The sequence below is a fragment of the Bubalus kerabau genome, chromosome 20 (genome assembly GCF_029407905.1).
Source record: "Bubalus kerabau isolate K-KA32 ecotype Philippines breed swamp buffalo chromosome 20, PCC_UOA_SB_1v2, whole genome shotgun sequence".
In the NCBI taxonomy this organism is placed as follows: Eukaryota; Metazoa; Chordata; class Mammalia; order Artiodactyla; family Bovidae; genus Bubalus; species Bubalus kerabau.
Genome location: NC_073643.1, coordinates 54941551 through 54954995, shown reverse-complemented (window position 1 = coordinate 54954995; position 13445 = coordinate 54941551). Strand labels below are relative to the sequence as shown.

Below are 13445 nucleotides of genomic sequence, written 5' to 3'. Positions count from 1 at the left end.
GCTGCAGTCTATCACACAGAGCCAAGCTACAGACAAGGCAGTCAGGAAATAGAATCTGCCTTTTCAGGGGAAGAAATAAAGCCACATTGTAAAAGCCAGTGTGTACTGAGATGGAAGGGCTCTGAAGCCATATTTATCTTCTACCAAAAGCACAGGCTTCCTCTAGCTCCCTCACCCGGGGTTCCTTGAATTCTTGTCCTCTGATGGGCCTGTCTTGCCCCATCCTTAGCCACTCACTCCATTGACCCTCCCTAATCCCGGGATTTTACCGTCATCGACATCTGTGTCCTTTCTGTCTCGGGTCCCGACACCCCAGCCCCTCACGCCCCGCCCACCTTTACTCCTCACTCCTCGAGCATCTCAGCTCCAGGGGTTCTCGGGTCCCGTCACCCCAGCCCCTCGTGTCCCGCCCTCCTTTACTCCTCACTCCTCGAGCATCTCAGCTCCAGGGGTTCTCGGGTCCTGACACCCCAGGCCTTCGTGCCCTGCCCACCTTTACTCCTCACTCCTCGAGCATCTCAGCTCCAGGGGTTCTCAGGTCCCGACACCCCAGCCCCTCGCGCCCCGCCCACCTTTACTCCTCACTCCTCGAGCATCTCCGCTCCAGGGGTGCTTTGACCCCAGTGTAACCAGTGACGTGTCAGTTTCTCCTGACCCTCAGCCTCCTCCTGCCCTTACTTCCACCTTAGAGTCCAGGGGCCATCATCACAGTCCCTCCCGTACAACATCCTCAACACCTTCACTCTTTTCTGATCTGGTTGTGTCCACCTGGCACAAACCCAGTCCTGATCAGATCCAAATCCCCACCAGCACCGTGAAGTTGAATGTGGCTGGAGGAAACCACACAATGGAACTGACTGGGACTCCCCTAAATTACTGATGGCCACATGCAAAGGGTCCCTCATGCCCATCAATGGCTTTCCCCCTCTTAGACATGTCACACTTTCTGCCTTTTCCCTGAACCTCCAGCACCACCTCCATCATCCTCAGTCTTAGCTGATGACCTTGTTCCCCATGTCAGCGAGCAAACAAAAGGCTCAGAAGAGACTGTTTACACATCCCACCTCCCTTCCCATCCACGATTCCCTGGCCCTTCTACCTGCCTCCCTCCTGCCATGTGGATGGATTCTCCATGCTCCAAGCCCATCTCGTCCACGCTGCCCGGGATCACATCCTCTCTCATCAGCACGAGGGCATCATTCTAGTCATCGTCTCCAGTATCACCAGTTTTTTTCTGTCTGCCAGATTATTCCCATCAGTATACACACAAAGCTCTTATTTGATCTGAAACAAATAAGTAAAGAAACACACAAGTTAGCAAGCAAAGTCTCCCTTGATTCCACTTTCAAGTCTATTTACTGATGCATTTCTTTTTAAAAATATTTTATTTATTTGGCTGTGCTGATTCACAGTTGTGGCACATGGGATCTTCACTGCGGGATCTGTAAGTTGTGACATACATAATCTAGTTCACTCGCCAGGGATCAAACCTGGGCCTCCTGCATTGGGAGCAAATAGTCTCAGCCACTGGACCACCAGGGAAGTTCATCTAATTACTGATTCATTTCTGCACAGCTCTTTGCAGTACTCAAAAGAGCTGTCTTTATTTGCATCCAATTCCACTTCACCCCAGTTTCTAGAACCTGCTCTTGCCTAGCCCCCAGTGATTTTGTCAGGGTCATCAGTGACCTTCATGTGGCTAAATCCAATGGTCAGCTCTCAGGCTGCACTGGACCTGACAGCTCAGCACATTTGACACCATTGTTGCTCCCTCTTCTTGATACTCTTCCTCTGTGAGTGCAGGATCCCGGTCTCCAGGCTTTTCCCTCATTTCACAGGCAGCCCCTTGTCAGTTGCCACTGTTGGTTTCTGCTCAATCTTCTGGCTTCTTTCCTGGTACGCACCAGGCCATGGTCCCTGAACCCCTCTCCTCCCAATCTACAGTCACACCTTTGATGGCTGTACTCTCTCTCATGGCTGAAAATGTCATATCCACTCTGAAGAGGTCCAAATGTACATCTCCAGCCTGCCAAGCTCCCTCAAATCTAGGCTCATACCCAACACTCTGCTCAATGTCTCCACGTGGTTTTCTTGAAAGCTTTTCAAATAGAATTCCTGATCTCTCCAAATTTTATTGTCACTGTCATCCACACCTGGAGGTAAATGGCAGCTCCATTCTTCTGATGGAAGCTACCAAAACCTTGGAGTAACACTTGAATCTACTCTTTGGAACCTGACTTGCGATCTTTTTGCAGAATCTGTTGACTCCACTTTGAACATACAAAGACTTCAATCCCTTCTTGCTTCACCCACTGGCCCCAGTTTGGTCCAAACCAAGCAAGACCACAGTCTCTTTCCAATACAGCAGCTGGAGGGATTCCTCAAGGGTTGCTTCAGGTCAGGCACACCTGCTCCAAGTCCTTACAGTGGCCTGCAAGGCACTTCACCACCTGCCCTCCTCCCCTCTCTGACTTCATCTATTAGTTTCTCCTTCGCTCACTCCGTTCCAGCCAAACTGGCTCCCAGGATGCCCCTGAACACGCCAGGTGCCTTTCCACCTCAGCGCCCTTGCACGTGCTGTTTCCTCGGCCAAGATGCCCCTCCCCCACATGCCCGGAAAGCCTGCTGTCTCATCTCCTTCATTTCCACACGCGTGCAATGCTTTCTCAGGAGGTGTTCTCTAACCATCTTATTAAAATTGAATCTCCTCTTCTCCCACCTTAGAAATCAATGACCCCCTTCCCAGATTTACTTATCACTTCCTGGGTTACATATATTTAATATGTAGTTATTGTCCAGTTTCTCTCAGTGTAATGACAGCTTCCTGAGGAATGTTCCCTCTTTTGTCCACTGCTGTAGCCCCACACAGCAGGTGCTCAAGAAGCATTTTTTGGCCATGGTCTGCAACATGTGGGATCTTAGTTCCTTTACCAGGGATGGAACCTGTGCCTCCTGCATGGGGAGGGTGGACTCTTAAACACTGGACTGCCAGGAGTCCCACAGTAAGCATTTCTGAATGGCTAAATTGCAAGAAATTTACAGTCAGGATACCCAGAGAGCACATTAGCAACAGCTCTGCAGTTTATCCAGGACCCAGGGCACTACCATCTTTCTAACACACACGGATCAGCGCTGCTCACGGCCACGAGATGGCTGAGCTCATCCAGGCATGATGACATCTAACAAAAAGTGCTGTCTCTTCCTGCTGTTGGTTCTTAGAAACAAGGAAGCTCACAGCCGTTTTGTAAGAAAACATCCACTTGGGAGCTGGATTCTCGGCAGTGAAACCAGGAGACAGTCCCTCCACCTGGCCTCCCTGGGTAGGGCTAGGCAACAGTGACACAGGGAAGGGATCAGCCCCTCTCTGTAGTTCTTCTGCCTCAGGGAGCTGCTCAGCAGGAAGCAGACACTGGGGGGCAGGATTTGAGAGGCTATGAACAAAGGGGGAGCACTGTATCTCCTCCCAGCCTCCTTCCTCCTCTCCACAACCTACTTCAATACAGGGGCCTCTGGGGGTGGTTCCTGTCCATAGAGCCCAGAGCATGGCCACTGAGCCCACAAAAGCGGATGCCAAGGGCTGCTAACCAGACGGTGACAGTTCCCTGAAACAGTACCTACAAGCACGGGGTGCTGGCTCACTGCTAGGCGGGAACTCAGGAAGGAATGAAGACGGTGAGTATGATCCTTTCTTTGTACCTCAGATCTAAGCTGCAGACCGTCACATGTACACGTATGCACCCACCAACTCTATCTGCTCTGAGAGCTCTAATCCATGGTTGCTGCATGCTGGTATTCATTCCCTTCCATCTCATTTCTCACACGTCTACCAAATGCCCTCTTTCCTTGCCTGTTGTGTGTGCTAAGTTGCTTCAGTTGTGTCCGACTCTTTGCAACCCTATGGACTGTAGCCCACCAGCCTCCTCTGTCCATGGGGATTCTCCAGATAAGAATACTGGAGTGGGTTGCCATTGCACTAAGGGATGGAACCCATATTTCTTATGTCTCCTGCATTGGCAGGTGGGTTCTTTACCACTAGCACCTTCTGGGATGCCCCTTTGTCTGTTCAGTTCAGTTCAGTCAGTTGCTCAGTCGTGTCCGACTCTTTGCGACCCCATGAATCGCAGCACGCCAGGCCTCCCTGTCCATCACCAACTCCCGGAGTTCACTGAGACTCATGTCCATCGAGTCAGTGATGCCATCCAGCCATCTCATCCTCTGTCGTCCCCTTCTCCTCCTGCCCCCAACCCCTCCCAGCATCAGAGTCTTTTCCAATGAGTCAACTCTTCACATGAGGTAGCCAAAGTACTGGATTTTCAGCTTTAGCAGCATTCCTTCCAAAGAAATCCCAGGGCTGATCTCCTTCAGAATGGACTGGCTGGATCTCCTTGCAGTCCAAGGGACTCTCAAGAGTCTTCTCCAACACCACAGTTCAAAAGCATCAATTCTTCGGCGCTCAGCCTTCTTCACACTCCAACTCTCACATCCATACATGACCACAGGAAAAACCATAGCCTTGACTAGACGGACATTTGTTGGCAAAGTAATGTCTCTGCTTTTGAATATGCTGTCTAGGTTGGTCATAACTTTCCTTCCAAGGAGTAAGCGTCTTTTAATTTCATGGCTGCAGTCACCATCTGCAGTGATTTTGGAGTCCAAAAAAATAAAGTCTGACACTGTTTCCATTGTTTCTCTGTCTATTTCCCATGAAGTGATGGGACCGGATGCCATGATCTTCGTTTTCTGAATGTTGAGCTTTAAACCAACTTTTTCACTCTCCTCTTTCACTTTCATCAAAAGGCTTTTTAGCTCCTCTTCACTTTCTGCCATAAGGGTGGTGTCATCTGCATATCTGAGGTTATTAATATTTCTCCCGGCAATCTTGATTCCAGCTTGTGTTTCTTCCAGTCCAGCGTTTCTCATGATGTACTCTGCATAGAAGTTAAATAAACAGGGTGACAATATACAGCCTTGATGTACTCCTTTTCCTATTTGGAACCAGTCTATTGTTCCATGTCCAGTTCTAACTGTTGCTTCCTGATCTGCATACAGATTTCTCAAGAGGCAGGTCAGGTGGTCTGGTATTCCCATTTCTTTCAGAATTTTCCACCGTTTATTGTGATCCACACAGTCAAATATGAGTTAGGCAATGCCTGGATCTAGTGTTAACTCAAGGTCAGATCTGCAGGCTGGCTACAGTAGACCTTGCCCGGGAGCTTGGTGGTGATGAAGATTATCAGACGCCATCCTCTGACCTGCAGAATCTCAGGATGTGGGGGTGTTGGATCCAGAACCTATGGTTGAACAAGTCTTCCACATGCTTCTTATTGGTCCTGGAGTTTGAGAATCATGGCTGGACCCTTGCTCTTTAAAGTGTGATGGTAAAACCTGAGTGCTTATCAGAAATACAGACTCTCATGTGTCACCCTAGGCCTACAGAGGAGAATCTGCATTTTTTACTAGCCTCCCCAAGGATTTCTTCACACATCCCAGTGTGAGACACTCTTGTCTAGAAGGTCACAGTCTAGTGGTGGAGACATCTCCTTGGGTTCAAGAGATGCACCAGAGGAAGGTAGGAGGGGTCCAAAGTGCTCTGCAGAGACAGCTACACTTAATCTGAGACTACAGACAGTGAGTTGGAGTCTATCAGAGAAGTAGGCAGAGGACCAGGGGTTGTGTTGCCAAAATGGCCTCTGTTCACTGGTGCCAAAGGGAAACACAGAGATAAGAGTTTTGGGTGAAGTAGAAAAGAGATGTTATTGCTTTGCCAGGCAAAGCAGATCACAACATGCTAATGCCCTCAAGACTGTGGGAAGCTTGTGGAGGGGGTAGTGAGAATTTGTACAGTGTTCAAGGAGCAGGGAGTAAGCAGCTTGTGGATGATTAGTGGTTGGCAACAAGGTGAAGTTTCAAGCATCTTCAACCTTCTGGTTTCAGCCAGTCTAGGGTCCACGTTCTTACCAGGGAACTGTGAGTTTGGTGATCTGCTACGTTGTAGAATGATAGTCTAAACTGTTACCAGTTCCCCAGTTCAACAGTCATTTTTCATTTCTACATCTTCACATTGAAGATCATTAACTCTTTGTTGATCATTAATGTTGATCATTAACTCTTTCAGTTCAGTTCAGTTGCTCAGTCATGTCTGACTCTTTGTGACCCCATGGACCACAGCATGCCAGGCCTCCCTGTCCATCATCAACTCCCGAAGTCTACTCAAACTCATCTCCATTGAGTCGGTGATGCCATCCAACCATTTCATCCTCTGTCGTCCCCTTCTCCTCCCGCCTTCAAACCTTCCCAGCATCAGGGTCTTTTCAAATGAGTCAGCTCCTCACATCGAGTAGCCAAAGTACTGGAGTTTCAGCTTCAACATCAGTCCTTCCAATGAACACTCAGGACTGATCTGCTTAAGGATGGACTGGTTGGATCTCCTTGCTGTCCAAGGGACTCTCAAGAGTCTTCTCCAACACCACAGTTCAAAAGCATCAATTCTTTGGCGCTCAGCTTTCTTCACAGTCCAACTTTTCACACGACTTCTGGAAAAACCATAGCCTTGACTAAACGGACCTTTGTTGGCAAAGTAATGTCTCTGCTTTTTAATATGCTGTCTAGGTTGGTCATTACTTTCCTTCCAAGGAGTAAGTGTCTTTTAATTTCATGGCTGCAGTCACCATCTGCAGTGATTTTGGAGCAGTCTGACACTGTTCCCACTGTTTCCCCCCATCTATTTGCCATCAAGTGATGGGATCAGATGCCATGATCTTAGTTTTCTGAATGTTGAGCTTTAAGCCAACTTTTTCACTCTCCTCTTTCACTTTCATCAAGAGGCTCTTTAGTTCTTCTTCACTTTCTGCCATACAGGTGGTGTCATCTGCATATCTGAGGTTATTGATATTTCTCCCGGCAATCTTGATTCCAGCTTGTGTTTCTTCCAGCCCTGCGTTTCTCATAATGTACTCTGCATAAAAGTTAAATAAGCAGGGTGACAATATACAGTCTTGACGTACTCCTTTCCCCATCTGGAACCAGTCTGTTGTTCCATGTCCAGTTCTAACAGTTGTTTCCTGACCTGCATACAGATTTCTCAAGAGGGAGGTCAGGTGGTCCGGTATTCCCATCTCTTTCAGAATTTTCCACAGTTTATTGTGATCCACACAAAGGCTTTGGCATAGTCAATAAGCAGAAATAGATGTTTTTCTGGAACTCTCTTGCTTTTTCAATGATCCAGCGGATGTTGGCAATTTGATCTCTGGTTCCTCTGCCTTTCCTAATACCAGCTTGAACATCTGGAAGTTCACGGTTCACGTATTGCTGAAGCCTGGCTTGGAGAATTTTGAGCATTACTTTACTAGCATGCGATATGAATGCAATTGTGCAGTAGCTTGAACATTCTTTGGCATTGCCTTTCTCTGGGATTGGAATGAAAACTGACCTTTTCCAGTCCTGTGGCCACTGCTGAGTTTTCCAAATTTCCTGGGCTATTCAGTGCAGCACTTTCTTTAGTCAGCATTTTATTTCAAGGACACAGAGGCTTGTTTAACCTCCCTTTTTCTTTGATACTCCTCAGTCTTGAGGACTGAGAACAGAAAAGGAAATAAAGTTTAGATTCCTCAGTCTTGATGACAGAGAACAAGAAAGGGAACAAAGTTTTAGATTGAGAGGTTAATCATAAATTTGGTAAGGAAACTCAATTTTAGTTCCCTTTGTTTCAATTTTCCCCAACTTTTTGAGAGAATGGGTTGAGAAACTGCACTGGTTACTTCCTACTGACCTGGGGGCATAGTCCTGCCTAATCTGGGGAAGGGACAGAGTTGAAAAGAATCCTGAGTTTCAAGCCTAGCATCAATATTTTGTATGAAGAAAACATTACCTCTATCTTTGATTGCTTTGTTGTAGCACATGGAGAAACATTCAGAATTATTACAATAAAGAAAACGTTTAAATCACACCTTTGAAATATTTTTTAAAAGAGTCGTATTTTAGATGGCAATCAGGAAATTAAGTTTTGGAGTGTTTACTTTTTACTTATATATTTAGTAACCAAGTAGCCTTTTGCTCAGTGGCTATATAGCTTGAGCTGTCTCATTTGCTATTACTATTTTTAAAGTAGGAATTTTCATACTTAAAAAGAGGACATTGAGACCATATGGGTGCAGTTGGCAGCTGCTAGTACATATGGTTTAGAAAACGGTTGATGGTGTTGTGAAGTATGATCAAGTTTAGAGAATTCAGGTTTTCAGTAACTTAGAAACGTGTCTGAACACACATTCGTAATAGCCATGTAGTTCCACTTGGGATGTCTGAATCATAGTTATTTCATTTCAATTTTTTAGATGTAATTTTTTAATGGCTAAAGCATGTTTAATAGGCCACAAAAGGTTGGTCTGATTAGCCTGAAGTTCAAATTCAATTATATACAAGTCAGAACAATTTCCCCATACCTCAACATGTGAAATTTTCGCCCATCATTTTCCCCCCTTTAATTGCAAATCTCTCCATAAACATCACTGATAATCAAAATAGTTTCCCAACATTGCCAAAGTGGCCAAGTTGCCTCCTCTGGGTCCATTTATGCACCTTGATGCTAGGCCTCTTTTTTTCCCCTAGTTCTCCATGTTGGGGGAAAACTAATCAGATATCATTAACAAACTCAGAGGCATATTAATGGGGAAATGCTTTGCAGGCTATGCATTTTATCACTTGCACTTAATTGTCACATAGCATTGTACATGTGCTTTTAGCAATAGACTTAAAATAAACAGTGATACATGTCATGAATAGTTACACTCTGACAACTTCACTACAGAATTTTCTTTTCATCCTGAACATCGGGGTCTAAGTATGCTTAGAAGTAAAATAACTTTCCATGATGATAGGAAGACAAACATTCAGTAAACAGAGCAACTGAACTGGTTGGCTAATTCTTACAGTCCTGGTCCAGACTTATATGTCAGCTGTCTTCTACTGCTGTTGTCTCCTTTTCATCTGGTGTGGGTATCCTTTGGGGTTAACAGTCTTTTCTATAGATAATCCTATGTGGACGCCCTTCTTAAATGGGAAATATGGAATTAAGAGTCAATTCCCTTCAGTTTTGTTGCACAAGTGCTAGTTAAGAGTACTTATAAGGTCCTTTTATTTAGCTTGGAGATAGTTTGTTAAATGATATCTTTTCCAGTGTACATAATCTCCTAGCTGCAGGTCACAAGACATTTGGTCTTTATGCAAAGAAAATCACTGTGATCAGACTTAGAAACAAGCTTAGAATATTCTTTTACTAATTCAATTAAACTTTATAATAATGTAACACAGCAACAAGGAGCCATCCTGGACAGAGATAATAAATACAAAGCCTCAGTACATACAAAACTTCATGATCCACAAGAGTTTAATATTAAAATGTAATTTTCTTCTCTAGATTCTCTTTATTTCTATGAAATATAGCAAAATTAAGACTGATTCACCTAAAATAGGTTTGTTTTCAATAAACATGACCAAATTATTCACATGAATGTAACTGCCCATATAAACTCTTTCAAATTAATTGCACTGGAACTTAATAGGAATCTCAGACCGAATTTTTAAAATGCCTCTAAAGGCCAGAATAACCATGCCAATGGCCTGCCTTCAAATTCTTCCTGTGGTATTTATGGATTGGGTAAATTTGTCTCTTTCCCGGTTTATGAATATTTAAATTCCTGCACATGCTAAGAGATAGTCTTTCCCATTCCCCTGATAAAGTTGCTTAGAACCAAAGGGTCTCTGATTTCTAGAGGAACCAGACAGAGAGAAAAGAAAAATCCTATAAGTTTACCCACAGACATAAACTAGCAAAATGTTGTAAATCATAAGTAGCTTGAGTAAGAAGGATTTTCTATATATTAAAGCAAAGATGAAAAAGCCAGTAGTGGACTCGCTGGTGGTTCAGTGGTTAAGAATCTGAAGACAATGCAAGGAACCTAGGTTCTGTCCCTAGTTTAACACGTTATATGTGGAATCTAAAATACAACACAAATGAGCCTATCTATGAAACAGAAACAGAATCACAGACAGAGAACAGACTGGTGGTTGCCAAGGGGGTTTGAAAGAGGGATGCAGTGGAAGGCTGGTTTGGCAGATACAAGCTTTTATAGAGAGAGCGCATAAACAAGATACTACTCTATAGCACCGGGGTTCCCTGATAGCTCAGTTGGTAAAGAACTGCCTGCAATGCAGGAGACCCCAGTTCGATTCCTGGGTTGGGAAGATCGCCTGGAGAAGGGAAAAGCTACCCACTCCAGTATTCTGGCCTGGAGAATTCCATGGACTGTATAGTCCACAAAGAGTCGGACACAACTGGGTGACTTTCACTTTCACTCTACACCATTGAGAACTATACTCAATATTCTGTGACGAACCATAATGGAAAAGAATATTTTAAAAAAAGAATGTGTATAGAACGGAATCACTTTGCTGTATAGCAGAAATTAACATAACATTGTAAATCAACTATACTTCAATAAAAAGTATGAAAACTGAAAAAAAAATTTTTAATACTTGTACCCAGATTTTTAGAGCAGTGTAAATTACAACTGCCAAACATAGAAGAAACTGAGATGCCCTTCAGTGGGTGAATGATTAAACAGACTGTGATACATCCAGACAATGAAATATTATTCAGCACTGAAAATAAGCGAGCTATCCAGGCCATGAAAAGAAGCTTAAATACATATTACTAAGCGAAAGAAGCCAATCTGACAAGGGTACATATTGTATGATTCCAAAGCATGACCTTCTGAAAAAGGCAAAACTATGGAGACAGTAAAAAGATCAGCAGTTGCCAGGGATTAGGGAGAAAAAATGAAAAGGCAGAGCACCTTTTTAAGGGCAATTTTTAGGGTTATGAAAATGATACCATTGTGATGGACACATATTATTACTCATTTACCTAAATTCATTAGGCTGTACAACACCAAAAGTATAGCCTACTATAAACTAGGGACTTTGGGTGATGATGAATGACTGTAGTAGGTTCATCAGCTGTGACACTGTTTGGGGGATGATGATAATAGGGGAGGGTGAGGGTGTTTGGGGGCAGTGGGTGAACGGGAAGGGAACTCGGTCCTTTCTCCTGGGTTTTGCTGTGAACTTGCAACTGCTCTAAAAAATAAAGTCCATTAAAAAAATCTTATGAGGCCACAGGTAGCTTAAATAAAGTTGAAGTAACTTTGCCAGAGGTCCCACAGCTGCACAGTGATGGAGCTGAAGGCAGAGCAGACACGGACCCCCCGTCTCGCTCCAAGGCCTCACCAAACCAATACATTCTGCAGCTTCTATGGATCTGATCAGAAGCTACCTTTCTGTGTGACTTGCCTTTATTCCTTCTGCACGTGAATCATCTGTGCAGACTGCAATCCATCTGGAGTGGGACCCGACAGCCTGCATTTCTAGGGAGCTCCCTGCTAACGGGGATGGAGCAGGTCCGGAGGGGACACTCTGAGTCACCAGGGCTTGTGTTCCACCCGCACCGACCTGCTGGTTGAGTCCTGCACACACCCCGAGTTTTATCATCACTGTCTTACTGATGCTACCTGCACCCAGAATGTCTTACTGCCGCATCTTTGCTTGTTGAAACTCATAATCTCCCTTAGACATACACATTAAAATCTACTCTGAAGATAAATCAGCACCTGACACTCACCCACCCATGAGAGGCAGAAGTGATTTCTCCCTCCGACGGGCTTCCCTTGCCTTTCGGCACCATTTCTTGCAGCGCTTGCTTCTCCTTATTAACTGGCGCCTCCCTGCTCACTGACTGTGCATCTGTTCACTTTTGCTATTTTGAAAGCACTTTGAGGAGAGGAAGTCTATCTCTTTCATCTTTACAGGTTTCTTAACAGCAAGCAGGGCTTTGTACACAGAAAGGAACATGACCTTGCCTTGCCCCTTTCTTATTTCCCTGACACTGGCCCTCTCTTCTGTAAAATGGGATGTTTGGAGTGCAGTGAGGTTTAAATTAAATGTCATATGTTAAATGCCCACAGTAAGCCCCTGCCTGATAAATACTTATTGAATTGGATTTTCCTCTTTTATTATCTGAATAAGGAAAGGAGGTGGGCATGAAAGTGAGTTCATGACAGAGCCGGGCCTAGTACCAGGTAACTCAACCTTTATTCAAGTCATTCTTCCACTCTGTCAAGCTCTGGGGGACCTTATTTCAGTTATGTGAGTACCTCCCAGTCATTTATGTGACTAAAATTTATCAGTATTTACAGAAGAAACCTAGAATACTGTTTTCTGGTTCACATTTCTTGCACAAATCATTGGCTAAAATTCAGATAAGGCTTACAAATCAAAGGCATTGATGTATCCTTACATCTTGGTAAATGTTAAAGTAACATAATATATTGAATACCCATCTATAATGTAATGGTATGTCTACATAACTCAAAATAGCCAAATTTAAAAATAGGAAATGGTTCCAGATTAAACATGATCATATAAGAGAAGATAAATGATTATGATCAACCAGAGTGATTCCCGCTCAACTGGGACACCTTGGCAAACTCTTGATTTCTCATTTCCTTCATCTGTAAAACGAAGATACTATTAATACCAATCCCCTTACTCGCATCTCATAGTTCATGAAATGAGCAAAAATTGCCAATTTATATAAATGCTATAAAATATAGCAAACTGTCCATGTGCAAAGCATCATTAGCAATAGCTTTGGGCATAATCCAGAGCTGGGGGTAAAGGCAATTTATGTAAATATACAGAAGGTAGAAGTCTTGGGGAGGACCAATGATTAAGTATTTCGCCTACTATTATTATTTTTTAGATTTATGGTCTTTGCTCCAACTGCTCCAGGTATGAGACATGAGACACGTGTGAGGAGGTCAGAGAGCAGATTGCTTCTGGAGCCACCTTCCCTGTTTTAGAATAAGAGAAGATGGTTTATCTGATGTAGGCACGTTGACTGGCAGTGCAGGCTTGCAAATTCCTTCAGTATTATATCTTCTAGACTGCATAGGGTACTGAGTTATTAAACTTTTTCTATGGAAGTAACTGAAGATGACATGCAAACTGAGTTGTGTGGACTCAGGAAAATCCCCTGTAAACCGCACTGCTCATCTAAAAGTAGCACAAAGAACTGCACATCCGTATGTCTGTATAAAACAAACAGAATCTGGACTTCATTAAGGGACCTGAGGAATAAAGTATTCTCTAATAAATGTTTTTATAATCACAGTGGAAAGGAAGAACTAGGACACCAAAGGAAATGGGACTCTGCCATACTAATCTGTTGGTGGAAGCCTGGAGGAGTGGGAGAAGGAAGGAGTCCACAGTTGTGTCTGATGCCAGAGAGGTCATGCCTTCTCTAAAGATGGGGAATGTAGAGGCTCTGGGAGGTACCTTATTCTAGACTGCCAAGGAGAATGCCAAATCACCCAGGAGGATGGCTTTCTCTC

At 44.1% G+C, this 13445-nt stretch overlaps 1 protein-coding gene across 1 annotated transcript in view; it reads right to left on the bottom strand.

The window, feature by feature from the left end:
- LOC129634848 (C-C chemokine receptor type 1-like) overlaps window positions 1-13445 on the bottom strand; it is a 250081-nt gene that overhangs the window by 19711 nt on the left and 216925 nt on the right. Inside the window, exon 2 of the transcript XR_008705943.1 lies at window positions 1100-1284. The gene's annotated coding sequence lies outside the window, so the exon portion shown is untranslated. The remainder of the gene's footprint in view (window positions 1-1099; window positions 1285-13445) is intronic.